This window comes from Talpa europaea, assembly GCF_964194135.1.
Source record: "Talpa europaea genome assembly, chromosome: 10".
Lineage (NCBI taxonomy): Eukaryota > Metazoa > Chordata > Mammalia > Eulipotyphla > Talpidae > Talpa > Talpa europaea.
The window spans coordinates 12,309,405-12,328,900 of record NC_140077.1 but is presented as its reverse complement, the minus strand read 5'-3'; the positions used below and the strand labels follow the sequence as shown (position 1 = coordinate 12,328,900).

Below are 19,496 nucleotides of genomic sequence, written 5' to 3'. Positions count from 1 at the left end.
TAAAAGCTGCCCAGCTATTCTAGTGTCAGGGAAGATTAAAAACCACTGCATTAGCATTTTTGGTGCCATTTCAGATGTGGTGGTCAAAGCATAGAAAGGGTTGAAGTGGAGGCCGTGAAATCCCCTTCCTCAGAAGAGCTGTACAGAGAGGAAAGAAAAGGGCTTCTTGGAGTGGGTTGGTGTCAGAGGTTCAGCTAAAAACAGACCAGAGGTGATTGTCTTTTATTTCTATTCCATAACACTTATTAGAATTTTTCTGATTATGAAAGTAAGGGTGGTTGTTGCTGTTGTTGTTAATATAGAAAACTTAGGAAAAATAGAAAAGTAACACACAGTAGAAAATTTAAATTACTTATAATTACATACAACATATTTTGGCAAATACAGAAAATGTCCCAGGCTAGGGAACGTGTGGATGTGTGAACACATTTATTCAGGACATGTGGTCACCAGTTGTAAAGTATAGTCACATCACTCCACACATTTGTTGCCATTTTCTGTAAACATTTAAGTTTGTAGCCTCTGAAAAATACATCATTTTTTATATGCCTGCTTTTAAAAAATTAATACAATATGAAGACTTTTCCCTATCAAAGATTCTGCTAGAAAAAAATTAATCACTAATCCTACTCCATCCTATAAATTTACCATCAATTTATCCAAGCCCCTATTATTGGATATTCTGTCTAGATTTTTTATTTTGTTTTTTGCATTCTAATGTTGTCATAGGGTTATTTTTAAAAAACTTACTATATGAATTTCTGGTTATTACTTCACAACAAATTCCTAAGAATGGAATTGCCAAAAGAACATGAGCCAAAGAGCATGAATATTCTCTAACTGTTTTTAGATATGATACCAAATTGTCCTCCAAAGGGCTATAATAGTAAAATTCTCTTTCCCGAAACCCTCACTCACTCTGAGCAAAAAACGTACTTGAGTTTTTATTACATTTGTTTATCACAAGTAAGGGTGTATTTTCTCTCATGTTTATTAATCATTGTAATCTTTTGTTCATTTTTTTTCTTTGAAAGTTAGTGGTTTTCTGTTGGTGTGTTTGTGTCCTTCTCCTGGATTTACATACAAGCTCTTTTAGTAATCATTTAGTAATCATTTTGTCATGTTGATGGCCCACTTTTTTCAAACTTGTCAGTAGGCCTTTTCTTCTGTTCTTGAAGTATTGAAATTTTAAATTTGACATGGTAAAAAATTTTCTTTTTTTATTACTTTCCCCTTTGAATTTGTGCTCAGAGAAGCCTTCTCTGCCATCAGAAAGATCAAAAACAAACTTCTATTTTCCTCCATTATGGTTCTGTATTTTACTGATTAGGTTGTTGCCAGGTTCTCAGCCTTTGAAACTAACTTGACTTGGAAGTTTGAGAATCAGACAGATCTGGAAGAATCTTGACTCTCTACTCCCACTTCTCCCTTTGAGAATTTATTGAACCTCTGTGGATTTGTGTTTCTTTGTTTCTTTGTAAATGTTAAAACTAAAACCCAGCCTGGGAGGGCTAAGTGAGGTGACATATGAAATGCTGAGCAGAGAGAGAGTCTGGCACATAGTAGGTGCTCAAAAAAAAGTGAGAGGGAGATTTCTGGTTGATTCCTCAGAGTAAGGTATCAGGCTAGTCTTCAAAGATGCACTGTCATATTGCAGTTGATTTTCCTCCAGTAAATCCCAACACCTTGATTTTGAACTACATCTAGTTTAACCTTTTTCTCTCTTAGGTTTCTGATTACCTAAAACATATGGTCATGCTTTCACTTGTGCAACTAGTTTGTGTACCATTTCTCAAAGGCCTCATCCCTCTCTGTTGAATTACTGTATTCCTTCTGTTCTGTCTTCAAATATACTTTTCTATTCGCTTTAGCCTTTGACTGACATTTCTGTGAAGTGTTTTGTGTTGTGCATTTAGAACTCTATGTAAAAATAAACTGCATTGTGTTATTTAAATACTTAGAGACCTTTGTAGCCTTGCAAGCTATTTTTAAAATGACCTTTAAAACCATTTGCAAAGACACAAGTAATGGGGAAAAAAGCATAACCTTTTAATGTTTCCTTCATTAGTGGTGTTGCCTCCCTTGGATGTATTGCCTTGCTTTGATAGCTCATAATGTAGGATACATCAAAGACCCAAATAATGGCAAACAATGGGGAACAATTTTTAAAAGCTTATTTTGTATTATTGCTGCCACCATTAGGTGTCAGATGGAAAAGATTCCTTTTTTAGAAATAACTGGACTTCTGATTGATTTTCTATATGCTGTGGGCCTTCTCGATCAGGCTAGTGTGTTAATTAAGTCCCACTATATATTCATGCATGAGCTGGGCTTATTCAACTTTCTGAGGCTTTGCTATTATGAAATGATTTTTATTTTTGAGAGGAGAGTTTCATTCTACATTATATGATTTAGTTGTGACAAAAAGCTGGATTGCAGGAAGTCTGTTGTCTTCCTTCCTTCATTCAATCCTCCATTCACCATTTCTTCTGTCAGTCTTTGACTGTATTCTGAGGATCTGGACCCAGATCAAGAGACCACCTTCCAGAAACTTCCCTGAGAAACAAGGGTGAAGAGATAGAAGGCCAAGCTCACTATAGAAAGTAAACATTTGACTCTTCAGAAAAGCCTGAAACAAAAGCAGCCTGCAGAGTAGGGATTAGTGAGACCAAATGAGGGAAGAAATAGACAACAAGAACAGATCTGATTGGCTATAGAGCATATTAGACTAGGAAAAGCAGGCAGCCAAATTGTGGCTCTTGGAGGTGTTGGATGGATGAACTGACTTGCTTTATTTATTTGAAAATGGAGTCAGAGCTTAGGGACACATTGCATTCATTACCTTTAAGGTAGATCCTATTGTTTTACTCACTTTACTAGTCAGAAACTAAGGGTTAGAAAATTAAGAATCCTGTGTCAGGTCACCCAGGTAGTATGAGATAAAGTAGGTTTTAAATCCAGGCCTGTCTGACTCCTGAAACCTAAGTTATTGACCACCACAATCACAAAACATTTCAAAGAAGTGAAATGTTTGCAAATAACATGTGGTGGAAAGACTAGTGACCCTCTCCTCCAAAGATGCCCTGTGAATACATCATTTTAATGGCAAAAAGGACTTTGCAGACTGACAATAATCTTGAGATGGAAAACTTATCCTGTATGACTTAAGTGTCCCCAATGGCATGACAAGGGGACTTATAAGAGGGAGGCAATAGTGTTAGAGTCATTGCAGTTGTGAGGGTGGAAGCTGGGTCCAACAAAAAGAGATTTGAAGATACTATGGAGGAAGGGGCTACAAGACAGGGAATGTGGGCAGCCTCTGGAAGTAGAAGAAGGTAAGGAAACAGATTCTTCCCAAGTGACTTCAGAGAGAACACAGCCCTGTCAGCATCCTGATTTTAGTTATTTAAGATCTATTTCAGACATTTGACTTACAAAACTCTGAGAATAACTTTGTATCCCTTTAAACCATTAAAACTGTGGTTATTTGTTACAGCAGCAATTAGCTGCTAATATATAATGCTTCAAAAAGATTTTCCAGCAATGAAATGTGAAATGAAGGGCCTCCCCTGGTGGCACAGCGATTGAGCACGGGGTTGCGAAGCTGCCCGCAGCCTCTGCAGCGCTGGTTCTATCCCCGGCCAACGGGGAGGGTCCCACATGGCGCGCAGACCTCTCCTGCCGCCCGCTGCTCCCCTGAGCAGTGTACTTCGGTCCTTCTGCCTGCTCTGCTCCCGGCTCTGGCTCTGGTGAATTCTCTCACCCTCCCACGCTTCTGACTGTACCCAGTTCTTGTATAAATAAATAATCTTAAAAAAAAAAAAAAAGAAATGTGAAATGAATCAACACAGAGACTGAAGGGAAGAACAGTTAGGAAGGTGTTTCTTCTATCCATTCACTGGGTAATCTGCAACTGTATCATTTCTTCACCTTTTATTTCCTTCCTGATGCAAATTGCACTTCTTGAGCTGGCCACTTATAGTTGAGACAGGTGAATTTTTCATTCATTTTTTACTTCCTATTGCATTAACAGCATCCTTGAAAATAAGTGAGGGTAATTGTTCCTTAAAGCATTGTAGATTCAGGTTAGAAATATAGTTAATTTTATTACTGAGGGGGAAAATGATGATTTCCCATGTCTCACAAATCTTCCTTTTATCACATGTGTGTATGACATAGTTTAAAGAGGTCCTATCTGGGACTGGCTTTTTACATTGAGTCTGTGGAACAGTATAAAATAATTTTTTATTCTTTTAAGAATTCTATGTGGTACAGCTTAGGAGTGGGGATAAGAAGTAAAGAAAAGATGATGACATCATGGGAATGGATCACTTTCAGTTACACATGGAAAAACTTCGCTGCGTTTTGAAATTTCCAGAAGAAATCACAGTAGTCATGCTGTCTAACATACTGTGACAGAGGTGATGTCTAAATTAAACATTCATGTTCCTTCACATGACTATTTGCTGAAATATTCATGGTAGAATATACTTTATTTTTTATGATTAAAATTTGTCCAAATATGCATCCTTATTTGTACCCCTGGAATTGGGGTCACTGCTGATGTGATTGGCCACAGATGAAAGTTACTTTATTTCTAAATTCAGTATACTCTAAAGGTTGTAAGTAGGCTCAAGGCATACCAGTTAATCTCAACCTTATTGCCTCAAAAGCTTGTACATGTATTGATGGCAGCTATAAATCTCACATTTATATCTCAGCTTTAGACTTACAGCTAGCTATCTAGTCAACATGTCCACTTGAAAGCAATCTGTCAGCTCAAGCTTCCTATTTCCAAAACAGAACACCTGCTTTCTCCATCATTCTGCTCTTCCTCAGTGTCTTCTGTCTCAGTGGATGGTAACACATTTCATTTAGTTGTTCAAGCCAAAATCTTGGCGCCAACTTAGAGTTCTCCCTCAATCTCCTGCCTTGCATCCAGTCTATCAGCAGATCTGAGCCTCCATCTTAAAGGATATTTCAAACCTGATCACTTCTCTCCACCACCATTGTAAGCACTCTGATCCAAGCCACCACCACCTCTACCCTGGCCTGTCAAAGTAACATCCTAATTTCTCTTCCTTCTATTAGTGTCCCAGTAATCTTTATTATTTTTATTAGCAGCCAGACTGATACTTTGGAAAGGTACATCAAGTGACCATCCCATCCACTAACTTTATGTCAATCTTGGTGTAAAACCCAGTCATTACCATATGTAGTCCACAAGACCTCCCATTAACTGGCTCTTTATCCCTCCAACCATAATTCCTACTTCTCTTTGCCCGTTCCTCTGAAATGCTGGAAGGTCTCTGTTCTTGCTGTCTTTTCTGTCAGGATTTTACATGGTTCCCATTCGCATCATTCCTGTGTGGTCTCCCTGGAAAGCTCTTTCCTGACCACTCTGTCTAAAATACTATCTCTTGTATTCTCTCCTTACTATTCTCTTATCACTGCTTGATCATATAGTCCATGTTTCTTTGTTGATTGTCCTTCTTACCATGAGAATGTGGCATCCACAAGACCAGTTCATTTTGTTCTCTATTGTGTCTCTAGTTCCTCAACAATGCCTTGCAAAAGGTGAATGTTCAATAAATCATGAATGAATGTATTTTTACAAATGTTTAAAATTCATGCATTATGACTTATCTGTAGTCTTTTATTTAGTGTGTGGATATGTGTGTTTTCACCTACTCCGTCAGCTGTGTGTAATTCTTCATGCAAAATCTCCTGAAAAAGCAAACATGAATAATGTGCAATCTCTTGCTGGCCCTCAAGGTATTTACAGACTCATAAAGGAGATGGATTTCGATCCGTGTTGGACTGACACGTAAAACTTGTGATAGACATGGAGCACAGTAATGGTCTTGCAAGGACAGGCAATGCAGTGGGCACTTGTACCCGGTCATTAGGAAGAGGAAAACCTTCATGGGGGCAGGGAGAAATTTGGTCTGGTATTTGACAGTCAGTAGTATTTAGATATGTGGAACTAAAGAAAAAGGCATTCCGGGTGAAGGAAACTGCTTAAACAAAGATACAGCAGCAGGAAAGAAGTCCACGGTGCTTTTCTAGAGGAAAATATTGACCAACAAGAAACCAGAGTCAATAATACCCCAATGACAGTAAATATTGATGTCCAATAAAAACCGGTTGGCATGTCTACTATGAATAAACAACTTTGCCAATATTCAGAACATTCTGGATTAAAATTCTGACTCAAAAATTATTGACCATAGTTTTTTTATTTAAACATCTAATTTTATTTCTATAAGGAAACTTTTTCTTCCTTTTTTTTTTTTTGAAGATTTATTTATTTATTTATACAAGCACTGGGTATAGTCAGAAGTGCGGGAGGGTGAGAGAATTCACCAGAGCCAGAGCAGGAACAGAACAGGCAGAATGACAAAATACACTGCTGAGGGGAGCAGCGGGCGTGGCCAGGCTCCTCAAGGTCCATCTATGTTGTCACAACTAGTGAGATTTCTTCCTTTTTAAAATAGCTGAGTAGTATTCCATTGTGTGTATACGCCACATCTTCTTTATCCACTCAGCTGTCTCCTGGCATTGGAATGTTTTATAGGAAACTTACAACTGTGCCTGGTCTAATTTATTTGCTGACAACAGGTACCTTATGCTTTTAGACACTCTTTTTTCACTTAGTGTTTCTCTGGTATTTGGTCATTTTTAATAGTTCTTCCATGCCTCATCCTGGAAGTTACATGTATCCTGCTTGTATTCATAAGCACAACTGACCAGAATAACCCTTGACCTTCAAGCTGATGAGCACTAGGAATTCACCAAATTTTCCATCATGAAACAAGGACTCTCTGTATCGAATATTGTCAGTCAGGCAAGAAAAGAGAAATGGCACCTGCTGTAAAATGGCACCTGCTCTCATCCATTATCAGTGAATGAGAGTCGTCCACATTTTTGCTTTTTTAGGAATAATTTTTCTCCAGGGTTTTGGGAAATTGAATAAATAAACACATCTGAAGTTAGATTTAGCTTTGCTAGAGCATGAATGATCACAATTAAAGTCACAATTGGTAACCTGGAACTATTCAAAGATAGCTAAAGACAATACGTTTCCATATATTCTTTTTTTTTTATGATTTATTTATTTTTATACAAGAGCTGGGGTATAGGCCAGAGGCACAGGAGCGTGAGAGGATTCACCAAAGACAGAGCAGGGAGCAGAACAGGCAGACAACAGAAATACACTGCTGAGGGGAGCAGCGGGAGTGACAGGAGAGGTCTGCCGCGCCATGTGGGACCCTCGCCGGCTGGTGGGGATTAAACCCACGCTGCAGAGGCTGCAGACAGCTTCACAGCGTGGCGCTCAACCTGCTGCACTACCAGGGAGGCCCTGTTTCCATATATATATATATATATTTTTTTTTTTTTTACCCCTTCCTCATATATAATGCCATTCTTTATCCCTGAAAATTTTACTTGTTTTGGTGCCTACTTTGCCTGTATTAATCATGCTTTTTTTTTATGTTAACTTGCTATACCTTTCTCCCATTAATTTTAACCTATTTGAGTCTTTATATTTATTTTTTTTAAATAATAAATTTTATTTTTATATTCCCCATACAATTGCAACCCCCCCATTCTGACCCCAATCCCTCCCCTCCCGCCCCCCACCCCCCAAAAAGTGTCTCTGGTGCATAGTTTTTTGTTGATTTTGATTTTCACTTTCTTATAGTTATTCATTTTCCTGGTCCCTTATTTAAGTTTTCTAGATTCCTGCTATGAGTGAGACCATCCGGTATGTTTCTGAGTCTTTATATTTAAAGCAAGTTTTTTGTACATAAGATATGTTTGGATCTTGTTTTTTTTTTTTTTTTTTGTAAACACTCTGGCATTCCCTCTCTTCTAATTGAGGTATTTAGAGCATCCACATTTAAAGTAATTAGTGATATGGCTTGATAAAATTTGAATTTGAAACTTTTCTATTTATCTTTTTTTCATTTATTATTCTCTCTTTTTATGAACTCTCACTCTGAGCATTTTGTATTATTCCATTTTATCTCTTTTTTTATTTTTTATTTATTTAAGAAAATATGAGGAAGGAGCTTGCAGTGCATTCTTCTAATTGCTGATTTTAAAAGGCCTTGATGAATAGGAAGAGCTGAAAATGCAGACTGTGTTCTTTACATGACAGTTATGCTAAATAAAACACCATTTCACAGACTGCATATTTTTAAATGTAAGCATTTGTAAAGTTAACATGAGCAATAGAATGTCAAAAGTGAAAATTAAATCATTAATTCTAACATATTCCTTTCCTAATTAAGAGTAATTATAATAGGGACTAGGTCTTAGTCACCCTTTGACCTCAACCTTGCCCAGTGCCTGGGACTTACTGTTCATTGAGTGAATGAAAATTTTCTATTCTCAACTCTTTTGCTAAGGCAGGTCTACAAATGGCAAGGGGCATACCCTGAATATTGCTGAAAATGAGCAATGACTATGCAAAAGTTTGGCAAAATTCAGCTGAAGCATTGCAGGACTTAAAGAATAATAGCTCAATAAATTAAGGAAGGCAGCTATTGATCAAAACTTTCTCCCAGATTTATCCTTAATCTAGAAATGTTTCCTTTTGAAATCATAAAATAGTTTTAATGCCTTTGATAACAAATTTTGAAATGGCTTCAATAAATGTGAGGCTAGTTGGTTAGGTTTTTAAATGTAGAGATATTAGGACTAGTAGATTTGTAAGACATTTTGGTAGACTCGCAGTTAGGAGTCTTTACCATCAAGCCATCTTTAGGAAGCAGCTACTCATATAACATAAGGGATGCATCTGCTGTGAAATTGTGGTCAAAATGTCAAACAGTAAAACAGCAGAGTTCAAGCAAGTTCACATCAATGTTTATGTTAATTTTGTAAACATTTATTTGGGCAATTTTTCCTGATTGACTAAGCTTCAGAGAACTACCTTCATAGAAACATATCAAGGATCAAGTTTTTAAAAAATCATTTGGTCACATACAACTGCTTGATAATATTTTCCTTATAGCTGGCTAAGCAAATATGCAGCTTAATTTTTTAAAAGCCTATTACCTAATTGAAGCATTCTTTGTGTCAACTAAGTAGGAATTTAGGGTCAGGGTATTGATTGTTAATAGAATTTTAGTTTTAATCCATTAAATGAGCTGTGAAGACTCAGGGAATGGATTCTCCTCAGGCTTTTGGTAATTAATTATAATGTATTTTGCCTGAGTTGTATTATACACTGCCTGTGTAACTCAGTCATGGCACCAAGGGGTGTGCAAAAGGGGAGATGATCTATTTAAAATGATTTGGACCTCACAGGCCATTTAAATGCAAGAATGAGTATAACAAGCTAAACCCCAATGTATGTGGTTATCTGACAACGTAGTGAGATTAAGAACCCATTTCTTAATAGCACAAATGCTTTGAGGATCGTTTTTCCCATGAAGTCTTTTGATCCTAAAGAGTGGGCTATTCTTGGCCATTAATATAGCAGAGATTGGGTGGGGTTTCTTAAATTTTTCAATTAAGAAGACAATTTTTCATCGTCTTTTTTTCCCCCTGAGTATAAAAAGGTGTTATTTTGCTTTATTTTGTTTTGAGTTTGGTTTAGTTTGCTCTTTAATCATTTCAGTAGTGTTAGTACTTTTCTTAGTTATCAGAACTTTTCATTCAGATTTTTTCCCCTATAGGAGCTAGATACTGTTTTACTTCAAACTGACTGCTTCACCCTTTGGGTCTCAAAATATGTCCTGTTCCTTCCCCTTATATGAGATGCTCACAGTGTTTACAGAGTCAAAGGAACATTACATCTTCAGGCCAGCTCAGGAGGTGGTAAAAAAAGAATGGCAACCACCTTCATACATCCCACTTCAGCCTCCACCCCCCTCCTACCCAGACATACAAGGCCAAGCTCTGTATCTGGTTACCTGTAAAGGAGAAAAATGGTACTGTTGGAATTTGACAATACCCAGTAACAATAATAAATTCATGAGCTCATCCCCCTTAAAAAACAACATAGCTAAGTCCTGGCTCACAATTTCCTTGTCTATTTCCCATTGCCTGTTGTCCTGTCATTTAGGATTTGATGCTGTCAATGCCAGATCAATATGCTTAAGAAATAAACTCTTTTGGGGGAGCTGTGAGTTAATGAAGGGTTCAAGGATAAGAGTAAACCAGTACAGAACACACCTTGTTAATCTATTTATTAATTTTGCATAGTGGGTACTGTGGAGCTAGACTACCTGGCTTTGAATCTCTGCTTTGCCTTTGCCAACTAACTGTGTTCAAACAGATTATCCAATGTCTTCATGCCTCATTTTCCTCACCTATGAAATGAAGCTGTTAACAACTTCATAGGTTGATAAAAAAGAGACATGTAAAGACTTATATGTGAAAAGGATTAAAACTCATACATGTAGGTCAGAAGCAGGACAAAACGGCATGGTGGAGACTAGCATATTTCCGGTCCCTAGAAGGACAGCATAGTGGACAGTGACTCTAAAGTTATCAGCTGGTCACATTTTTCAGATACAGCTAGAAATTCAAAATTCTCATGGAAGGTCCCAATTTTTAAGCCTGATGTGGGGCCAACAACACTCATCTGTGGACCACACACAATCTTTGGGCCATCGTCTGCTACTCCGATCTGTTTTACCTACCAGCTTGCGTCTCTCCTCCTTCACCTCATCTTCCTGCCTGCACCAGCCCAGAATGTTCTGTTCCTCCCCTGAATTTCATAACCCACGTCCTTTACTGCTCATTTGTCACCTGGATGAGAGCAGGAGCTAATTCCTTCTTTTCTCCATCACAGCTTTTGTGTTGCCCTGTGCACAGTCAGGCCTCAGCAAACACTTGTTGATTTGTTGTTCTTTATTCACTGACTCCTAATACCTTATATTACATTTCTGGGCCCGTAGCCCAGCTGCCAATTAGTTCATAACACTTGAACAAATATTTAAGCTTGTTTTATTAGTGACTGATGCCTAAGATGAGAAAGGGAAAAGAGCTAGAGGGGAAACCAACTGTTCTGGATCCCTGTTGGATTTAGTCCTGCCTGCTATTACTATTAAAAAATAATAATTGCTAACATAAAGTTTAGCTTTCTGTTTTTAAGGAATCCACTAGACACCAATTTTATGTCAAGTGCTTTACATGTGTTATTTCTAATCCTCACAGCAACTCAAGAAGTAGATGTTATTAGTTTGAATGTAAAGATCAGAAAATGAAATGCAGAAAGGTTAAATAAGCTAGAACATGTAAACAGCCTAAATCTCCTTCCATGGATGAAACGATCAAAAAGATGTGGTATATACAGACCGTGGAATATTAAATAGCCACAAGAAAGGATGAAAGGCAGCCACTGTCAACAAAGTAGAGGGAATTTGAATAAAATATATATATATATATGCGCAAAAGAAACCAGAATGATAAAAACAAATATTGGGCATTTGAATAACAGACAATTGAAGAACGTAAAACCCTCAGAAACTACTGGACATCAACAAACATCCTGAGGACTCTGAGGTTAAGGCAGGGGAGGGGCAAAAAATGCAAGGAATGGTAGTGAGGAAAAAATAATTTAAAAAATACAAAATAGGGGAAAAACCCACATTCTAGATAAATGTGTAAAATAAAAATAAAACTATATGATTAAATTTTTTTTAAAAGTTTAAGAAGCCTGGCCAAATCATATAGGCAGCAGGTGATCCAAGACTGGAGACCAAGCATGGAGCTAACCAACCCCTGTCAGAAATTCTATTGTGATTGTTTGCTGTACTATACACCCCTAGACACTAAGCTACAGGAGCAGAGACTAACTCTGTCTTACTCGTCTCTGTAATCCCAGTGCCTAGCACAGTGCCTGGCTTGTTATGGGACTTAGTGAAATGTGTTCCCATTGTATCACTTACATTGACTATCTATTGCTGTTTAACTAATTACCCCAAAATTGAAATAATAAACGGGGCTGGGCTAGAAAGTCTGCTTCTGAACTCATTCAAAAGGCTGCTATCTAGAGACCTCAGGATTTTTTTATTCCACAACGTGTGACTCTCGATAGGTCATGTCCTCACAACATGGCAGATGGCTTCTTCCAGAGCAAGAGATGCAAGCCAAGACAAAAGCCTTAATGTCTTTTATAACCTAATCTTGGTATTGCCATACCAGTACTTTCACGCATTCTATTGAGGCATAGGCCCGCATTGCTACCATGTGGAAGGGGACTAGCTAAGAGTGTGTACCACACAGTGGGAGGCAGGAGCCATTGGGGACCATCGTGGAGGCTGGCTCTTACAGCACTTTGTTGTTAACCCTCTCCGTAACATAGATACCCCATAGCTTTGTCCTTGACAGTTTTCTTCTTACCCCATTCAGAATTCCTTAAAGAAGTCGTCTTTCCAGTAGAATTGAAGATTTCTACATCATCACTTATAATACATATACACATATATATGACCAACTGTTTAATTTTTAGAACAAAGTATACCCGATCCTCTGGATGTGGTCAGAACATCACCATGCATATAAATAGAACACTTCTGGGAGTTCATGAGGAAGCACTGTAAATAATTTGCCAAGGAAAAATGATACGTAGGGGCTATGGGCCACAGATTGAAAGGTTGTAGGTAATAGTTCTTTTCTATATTTAGGTCATCGAAATAACCACTTAAACCACATGGAGACGTGCTGGCAAATATATTGAATCAGTGGTATAATTATTTATTTCATGAAGGGGAAGTAGGCCTTTTATATAACGACCTTACAATAAGTGTCATTTTTATATGTGGAAAAATAAGCGCCTGTCATTTTCTTGTTATTCTGAGGTCAGAGCCTACCACAGAGATTTTAATATTTGAAAACTATTCTATTCACAGGAATCCCAGCATTTAAAATAATGATTTTCTTAAGATGCAGCATTCTGATGCACTATATCTGACCTTTCTTGGTTAGGAAAATAAAATCTTCAACACCTCTTGTTTCTTATTCTACTCTGTCCATGTTGTTGGAACTGATGTTAAATGATAAGGATGTATTTTCACTCTCTTAGCATTTTAATTAGCATTCATCTGTTGGTGTAGCTATCTGGAGATCCAGCAGCTTTTGCAGTTACTATACCTTCAGCCAAATATTTGTACTTTAGAAATCATTTAAATAGGTTAACTAGTAAAAGCAGGGTTGGGATTCTCATCAGAAAAAAAAATAGTGGGATATATGTAGTTATGATAGATTTATTGACTCTTATTTTATTAATATACCAGTAAATTTTTAGAAGTTCCTCTTATACTGTTACTTAATGCTGCTGAAAAACTGAGTGTATGCTTTGGGGAGGAATTAAGTGATGAGGTATAGTAAAGTAATAATGTATTCTAGATGGGAAGCAAGTAATATGGAACAAGCATTTTTAATGGTTACATTAATTAAAGTTGTCCCAGCTTTGGGAAAAGATCATTAGAAATGTATAAAAACTTATTTTGGGTTGGTTAAAAATAGCTTTAAAAATAGTTGCCTTTTTGGTGATGATGAAAAAAGTTCCCAAATAATTTGAGTATAAACTCTGTGAGGATTGGAGTCATATCTCACTAACTTTTAAAGTCCCCTTACTGAATTTAATACTTTTAGTACAGTCTACAGAAAACTATTGAATGGGCAGATGAATACTATGGTAGATGTTAATAATGTAATGACATGGACTTATTTCTGCCTAAAAGCTCTTTTTCTCAGTCTAAGAAATACTGTAACCCTTAAAGTCTTCTGACTTTCGTCATTGGAAAATATTTTAAGCAGTTTTCCAGTGTGGACCCTTCCTTGCCATGTCATCACCTCTCAATAAAAAAAAAAGATATGGAATCACATTGGTGAACAAAATGCACTGGTTTTGCCTGGCAGATTCAGTGGTGCTTGACGTGGCAGAGGTCCCAGGTGGGCTGGGAAGGGGGATGGCTGGTGATGCCCAGATCGCTTTGGCACATGGCTTGTCCTGTGTGGAACTCTGAATCTCATCTGAAAGGGATAAAGAAGTTTAGCCACAGAGAGCAGGAAAGGAGAGGAGGCAGGAGGAAGGCAAGACGTTACAACCATGCTGTGCTCTATGAGAAGAACCAAACAGGTTGAAAAAAATGATGAGGACCGAAAGATTGAACAAGATGGCATCAAACCAGAAGATAAAGCTCATAAGGCCGCCACTAAAATTCAGGTGTGCTTCCATGGACATGTAACAAGGAAAAAGCTCAAAGGAGAGAAGAGTGATGCCCAAACCGCCGAGGCTGAAGCCAACGAGAAGAAGGATGAAGCCCCCCTTGCCGACAGGTGGAGAAGAAAGAGGACGGCCCGGCGACCACCGAAGTGGCCCCAGTGGCGGGCCCCAAGTCTGAGGAGAAGGGCAAAGCAGGCGAAACTCCTTCCAAGGAGAAGAAAGTAGAGGGAGCTCCTGATGCTGCCGCTGAGAAGGCGGCCCCCCAGGCTGCTGCCCCTTCAGAGAAGGCCGGCTCTGCTGAGACAGACAGTGTCACTAAAGCTTCCACTGGCAACTCGCCGTCCTCCAAGGCCAAAGATGCCCCCGCCAAGGAGGAGCCTAAACAAGCCCATGTGCCTGCTGCTGTCACTGCTGCTGCTGCCGCCACCCCTGCTGCAGAGGATGCTGCTGCTAAGGGATCAGCCCAGACCCCGACGGAGACTGCGGAGAGCAGCCCAGCCGAGAAGATAGATGCTGTAGATGAAACCAAACCTAAGGAAAGTGCCTGGCAAGATGAGGGTGAAGGAGAAGATCATGAGGCGGACCAAGAACATGCCTGAACTTTAAGAAATGGCTTTCCACGGCCCTCCCCTCCCCTCTCCTGAGCCCTGTCTCCCCACCCTCTTCTCAACTCCACTCTGAAGTTTCCCTTCCTGTCCTGCTCACGTCTGTGAGTCTGTCCTCTCCCACCCACTAGCCCTCTTTCTCTCTGTGTGGCAAACATTAAAAAAAAAAAAAGCAGGAAAGATCCCAAGTCAAACAGTGTGGCTTAAACATTTTTGTTTCTTGGTGTTGTTATGGCGAGTTTTTGGTAATGATGATCCAATCATTTTGGGAAATTCTCGCACTGTATCCAAGTTTTTTGATCTGGTGCGTATGGCCCTGTGGAAGTCCACTTTCCTCGCTGTCTCTCTCTGTTCCAAGTGTGTGTGCAATGTTCCGTTCATCTGAGGAGTCCAAAATATCAAGTGAATTCAAAACCATTTTTCTTTTCCTCCTTTTCAATGTGATGAAATGAACAAAAAGGAAAAAAATTCAAAAACCCAGTTTGTTTTGAAAATAAATAAATACATAAATACATAAATACATAAATAAATAAATAAATAAATAAATAAATAAATAAATAAATAAAGCAAATGTGCCAATTAGCGTAACTTGCGGCTCTCAGGCTCCTTTTTCAATCTGAATATTAATAAACCATGAGAGTAATCAAAAAAAAAAAGTTTAGCCATATGATCATGAAATAATGACAGTTTATTCCTAGACATTTTCAAAGACTGCACCCAGCTGTTAAGTAAAATCTTTGACAAAAATTTTTAAAAATGAGCTAGCCCTTTACATAGATACTGAATTCACAGAAATATTTAGGCTAAGAAATATATAGGCTTTGGAAGTGCTGGACCTAACACTTATCATATTACATGGAGCATCGCTTGAAGGGGGGAGCATGTATCTGGTCTAATTCTGCTTGAAATCATTTTCAGTGTTCAGAGGAGTCATCAAAAGTGAATAGTTTTCACATCCTTTTTCCCCCCAAGATCATCCCCTTAGGATTGCTCAGTGGCTTAAGCCTGTGGAAAACACAAGCAGCCCCCATGGAGTTGCTAAGACCTTCAAAAAATGATTACTGCTGACGCTCTAGGTAAAAGCCCCAAGTCAATAGTCTCGTGAGCCATGTGTTATTCTCCTCTCAGAGGCATCTTCCAAACCACACACCAAGCAAAATGTAGCATAAAGTCAAAGAGTCCTTGATCTGGAAAGGATCTTTGAAATTGTCCAGTCCAATTTTTGCCCTCTACCCAAATTTCTTAGATAATTGACTCTAATACTACAGTTTAATGAAGACAATAATTTTGACCAAATGGAAAAACTGGATTTGTTTTATATTTTCTTTGTTTCGCTTTGATAAATCATCACCTAGCACTTTTCAAAAATGCCTAGTTATGATTTGGGGGAGGGTGGGAGGCTCTAAATGTTAGGTTAGGATATGTCTAAGACTATCTGGATAGTCCAATCAAAATGAAATGGAAGTGTCCATCACTTGCTGTCATCGGTCCAGTTATTTCTACCTTCTCAATGTGGCTGACTAACTCCTAGATTTCCTTATTCTAACTGTATAGAAACCTAGAACATTTTTTAATCCCAGACATTTGTAATAAGAGCTATCCTAGTACAGTGACATTGACACATACTAATCTTCAACAAGTAATAATAATGGAGTAATGTTACTTGTTTTGGCGGAAGTCCAGTGGTTCTAGGAATGACTCACAAATAAGATTTCTTGTCAGGCAGAGGTAGAATAAATGTGTGAGTACTAAGCTTCATTGTCTATCTTCTATTGCCATTACTTTCATTGCTTTCATGATCATTTTATTATGCAAATAACATGTTAAAGAATGGGAAGTTCTGATTGGCTGTTCATGTTCCCAATATGTAACTTTCTTAAAAACTCCCTGATAATTTAGCAACCTATTCTGGTTACTGTATAAAATCTACATATGTGGGCCTCCCCTAGTGTTGTAGGCAGTTGAGCACCGCGCTGTGAAGCTGTCCGCAGCCTCTGCAGCATGGGTTTGATCCTGGCCAGCCGGCGAGGGTCCCACATGGCGCAGCAGACCTCTCCTGTCACACCCGCTGCTCCCCTCAGCAGTGTATTTCGTCAGTTTGCCTGTTCTATTCCCCACTCTGTCTCTGGTGAATCCTCTCACCCTCCTGTGCATCTGGCCTGTACCCCAGTTCTTGTATAAATAAATAAATAAATAAATAAATAAATCTTTTTAAAAAAAATCTTCTCAGTGCATATTATATGTGTATTATACATATGAATAAGATTCTGTGAAAAGTTTTCCAAGTAATTCAAAGATAATCAATATTTAATTTTTTAATGTCAATACCTTAAATTAATATCTGTGAGATATAATAACCAAATCTAGAAAGGAAAAAAAAATAGGGAAGGGGAGTTTTGCTGATTTCAAAATCTGACAAAATGATCATCTTTGGTAAAGTCTATTTGTAGAAAAGGTAATTTTAATGAAACAATTTTTCTTTGGTGCAAACCTGTGGATTCCCATATTTGTTCAAAATAAAAAAAAATTTTGTCATGAGTTTGAAAATGGTGGTATCAGGATTTTATGTGACAATAAATGAGTCTACTTTCATATTCTTTTATCAGAGCCTGATCTGTTTGATAAAGATTCATCCTTAGAGAGGTCTAGAAAGGTAAACTTGGTGGAATTAAGATTAAGGGAGACTGTGTTTTCATCTGAGTTAAACTGTGTCCTTCATTCAATAAATTTGATCTTTTAGACTTCTAACCCAGAGTGATTTTTTTTCTCCCTCTCAGTTATACAAAAATGGCAAGTACCTTTTTAAAGAAGTCTTTTATAGATAACCTATAAATGTGGGTTATATGTATGTGGGTTTTAGATATTTAAAATATTAAATGAAGTTTGCAATTAAGCACTTTCCTATATTGACAATAGGAATAAATAAAACAGATAATATAGATTTTTGCCTACATGTCTAAATACTTAATCAATCCACAATTTTTGCTTTTTTGTTTTTTTGCATCTAACCTGATTATTTCAGAAATGTGCCTGTGAGATCGGAAACCAGTCTATTTTCTTCTTTCTATTTTATATATGATGGCCATATTAAAACTGGTGAAATTTTTTCCTTAATATTTATACTTATTCAAGAGGGCATGTAAATATTATGATTTCTTTTTATTGAAGCACATATTCAGTTATTTTGGAAGACTTGCCACCGTGGGGCAATAAAAAACATGTTTTAGTAATGAAATACACACTAATCTTACAGTTGTTGGGGGGAAAGTTGGCCTTTTAGAAAAGTGACAATTGTATCTTTTAACAAATACCCAACATTTTCTTTTCACACATTGATTCCTAGAATTTTTATATTATGGGGAAAGTGTATAAAGAATGTGTTTTATTGCCCTCAACTCTTTCCACACAGATGTCCAAAAACATGTAGGTACTTCTTATGCCTTATTTCTTACACCTTCTTCTGTATCTTTAGAGCTCATTCTGCTTGCTCTTTTTCTCTCCTCTCCTGCCTTTTTCTGTCTCCCTCTTTTGCAGACTCTTCACTGTCTCACTTGAAATTGATTAGAATGCATTAATTTTTAAATAAGTGACACATATCCTTAACTGAGCACGAAAAGGTTGAGAAGCCTTCATGGTGTAGAGTCTGATCCAAAACTAAGTGAGAAGAATTTTAAAAACAAGGGCTGCCCTTCATTAGCCCTCGTGCCCACTCCTGACAGGCGGGGTGCGCTTGCGTCGCCATGCCAGGCCAGGGCGCGCCCCACCGCGGCGCCCCGTTTACCCTCTGTCAGCAGCTTCAGTCGCTGCTTGGACGGTCCTGTACATGCGAGTCTGTCATGCGTCAGCCTCAATTAAGCTCATATTGCTTGCTTGGGAAACGTAACCACGTCCTGCTAACCACCTTTTCTTGTTCCTTTTTTTTTTTTCCTTCCTTTTTTTTTTTTTTTAAATTCCACTCTCTCCAGTAGCCCGTGTTTCATTTGGAGAAAAGTATGTTCACAGTATTGACAGCTTTTCACAAAGAGAAATGGTATTTAGAGGAAGTAACTCCTCTAGGTAGGTCTCAATAAGTTGATTTTACTTGCTGGAAATATGCTCAGTTAACACCTGAGTCTGTTGTTTAAAGGAGGGAATTATAGGCCACCCTCACTGACATGTTGTGGCTGTGCCAAGCTTGGCCTTGAGTCTTAGGAAGAAATTTTTCTTCAGGCATTTTGAGAGTCCAAGGGCATTCGTGGTCCAGCTTTATCAAATGCTGAAGTACTTCTCGTCTTTCTCCACAGGCTATTGTTAACTCACGCCCTTGTCATCTAAGGGGGTGGTGGTTTTCTTTTTTTAACAGAATGAAGCCTTACTACACTTGAAGGGGGAGAGAAAAAAAGTGTAGACAGCGGCCGTTTATATTTGGTTCACTATTTTGTGGTTCACTGTAAGTTTATAGGAAAAACAATAAGACCACCCATGGCTCCATCTTGCTGGGTGGCTGACTGATCAAGTTGGTATCTTATGAGAAATTATCTTTAAAAGGGGCTTCCCAAAAAATAAGAATCTTTGAGAGGAAGTTCTGACTTTTTCTCTGGATACCTATAGAGCACCCAACAAGCTCCTTTGTGCTTTAATAGACAAGTAGACATTAAGATAGGCGGGTATCTTGGAAGATTTATCAAGATTATATGGACCTGGTCATTTTGAAAGTCAGG

At 38.1% G+C, this 19,496-nt stretch overlaps 1 protein-coding gene and 1 pseudogene across 3 annotated transcripts in view; both read left to right on the top strand.

Annotated features, from left to right (window-relative positions):
• VTI1A (vesicle transport through interaction with t-SNAREs 1A) overlaps positions 1-19,496 on the top strand; it is a gene marked incomplete at both ends in the record, with an annotated part of 321,439 nt that overhangs the window by 128,284 nt on the left and 173,659 nt on the right. The window lies entirely within an intron of this gene.
• LOC311178227 (neuromodulin-like) lies at positions 14,075-14,956 on the top strand (annotated as a pseudogene). The gene has a single exon. The product of its transcript is annotated as a neuromodulin-like (transcript).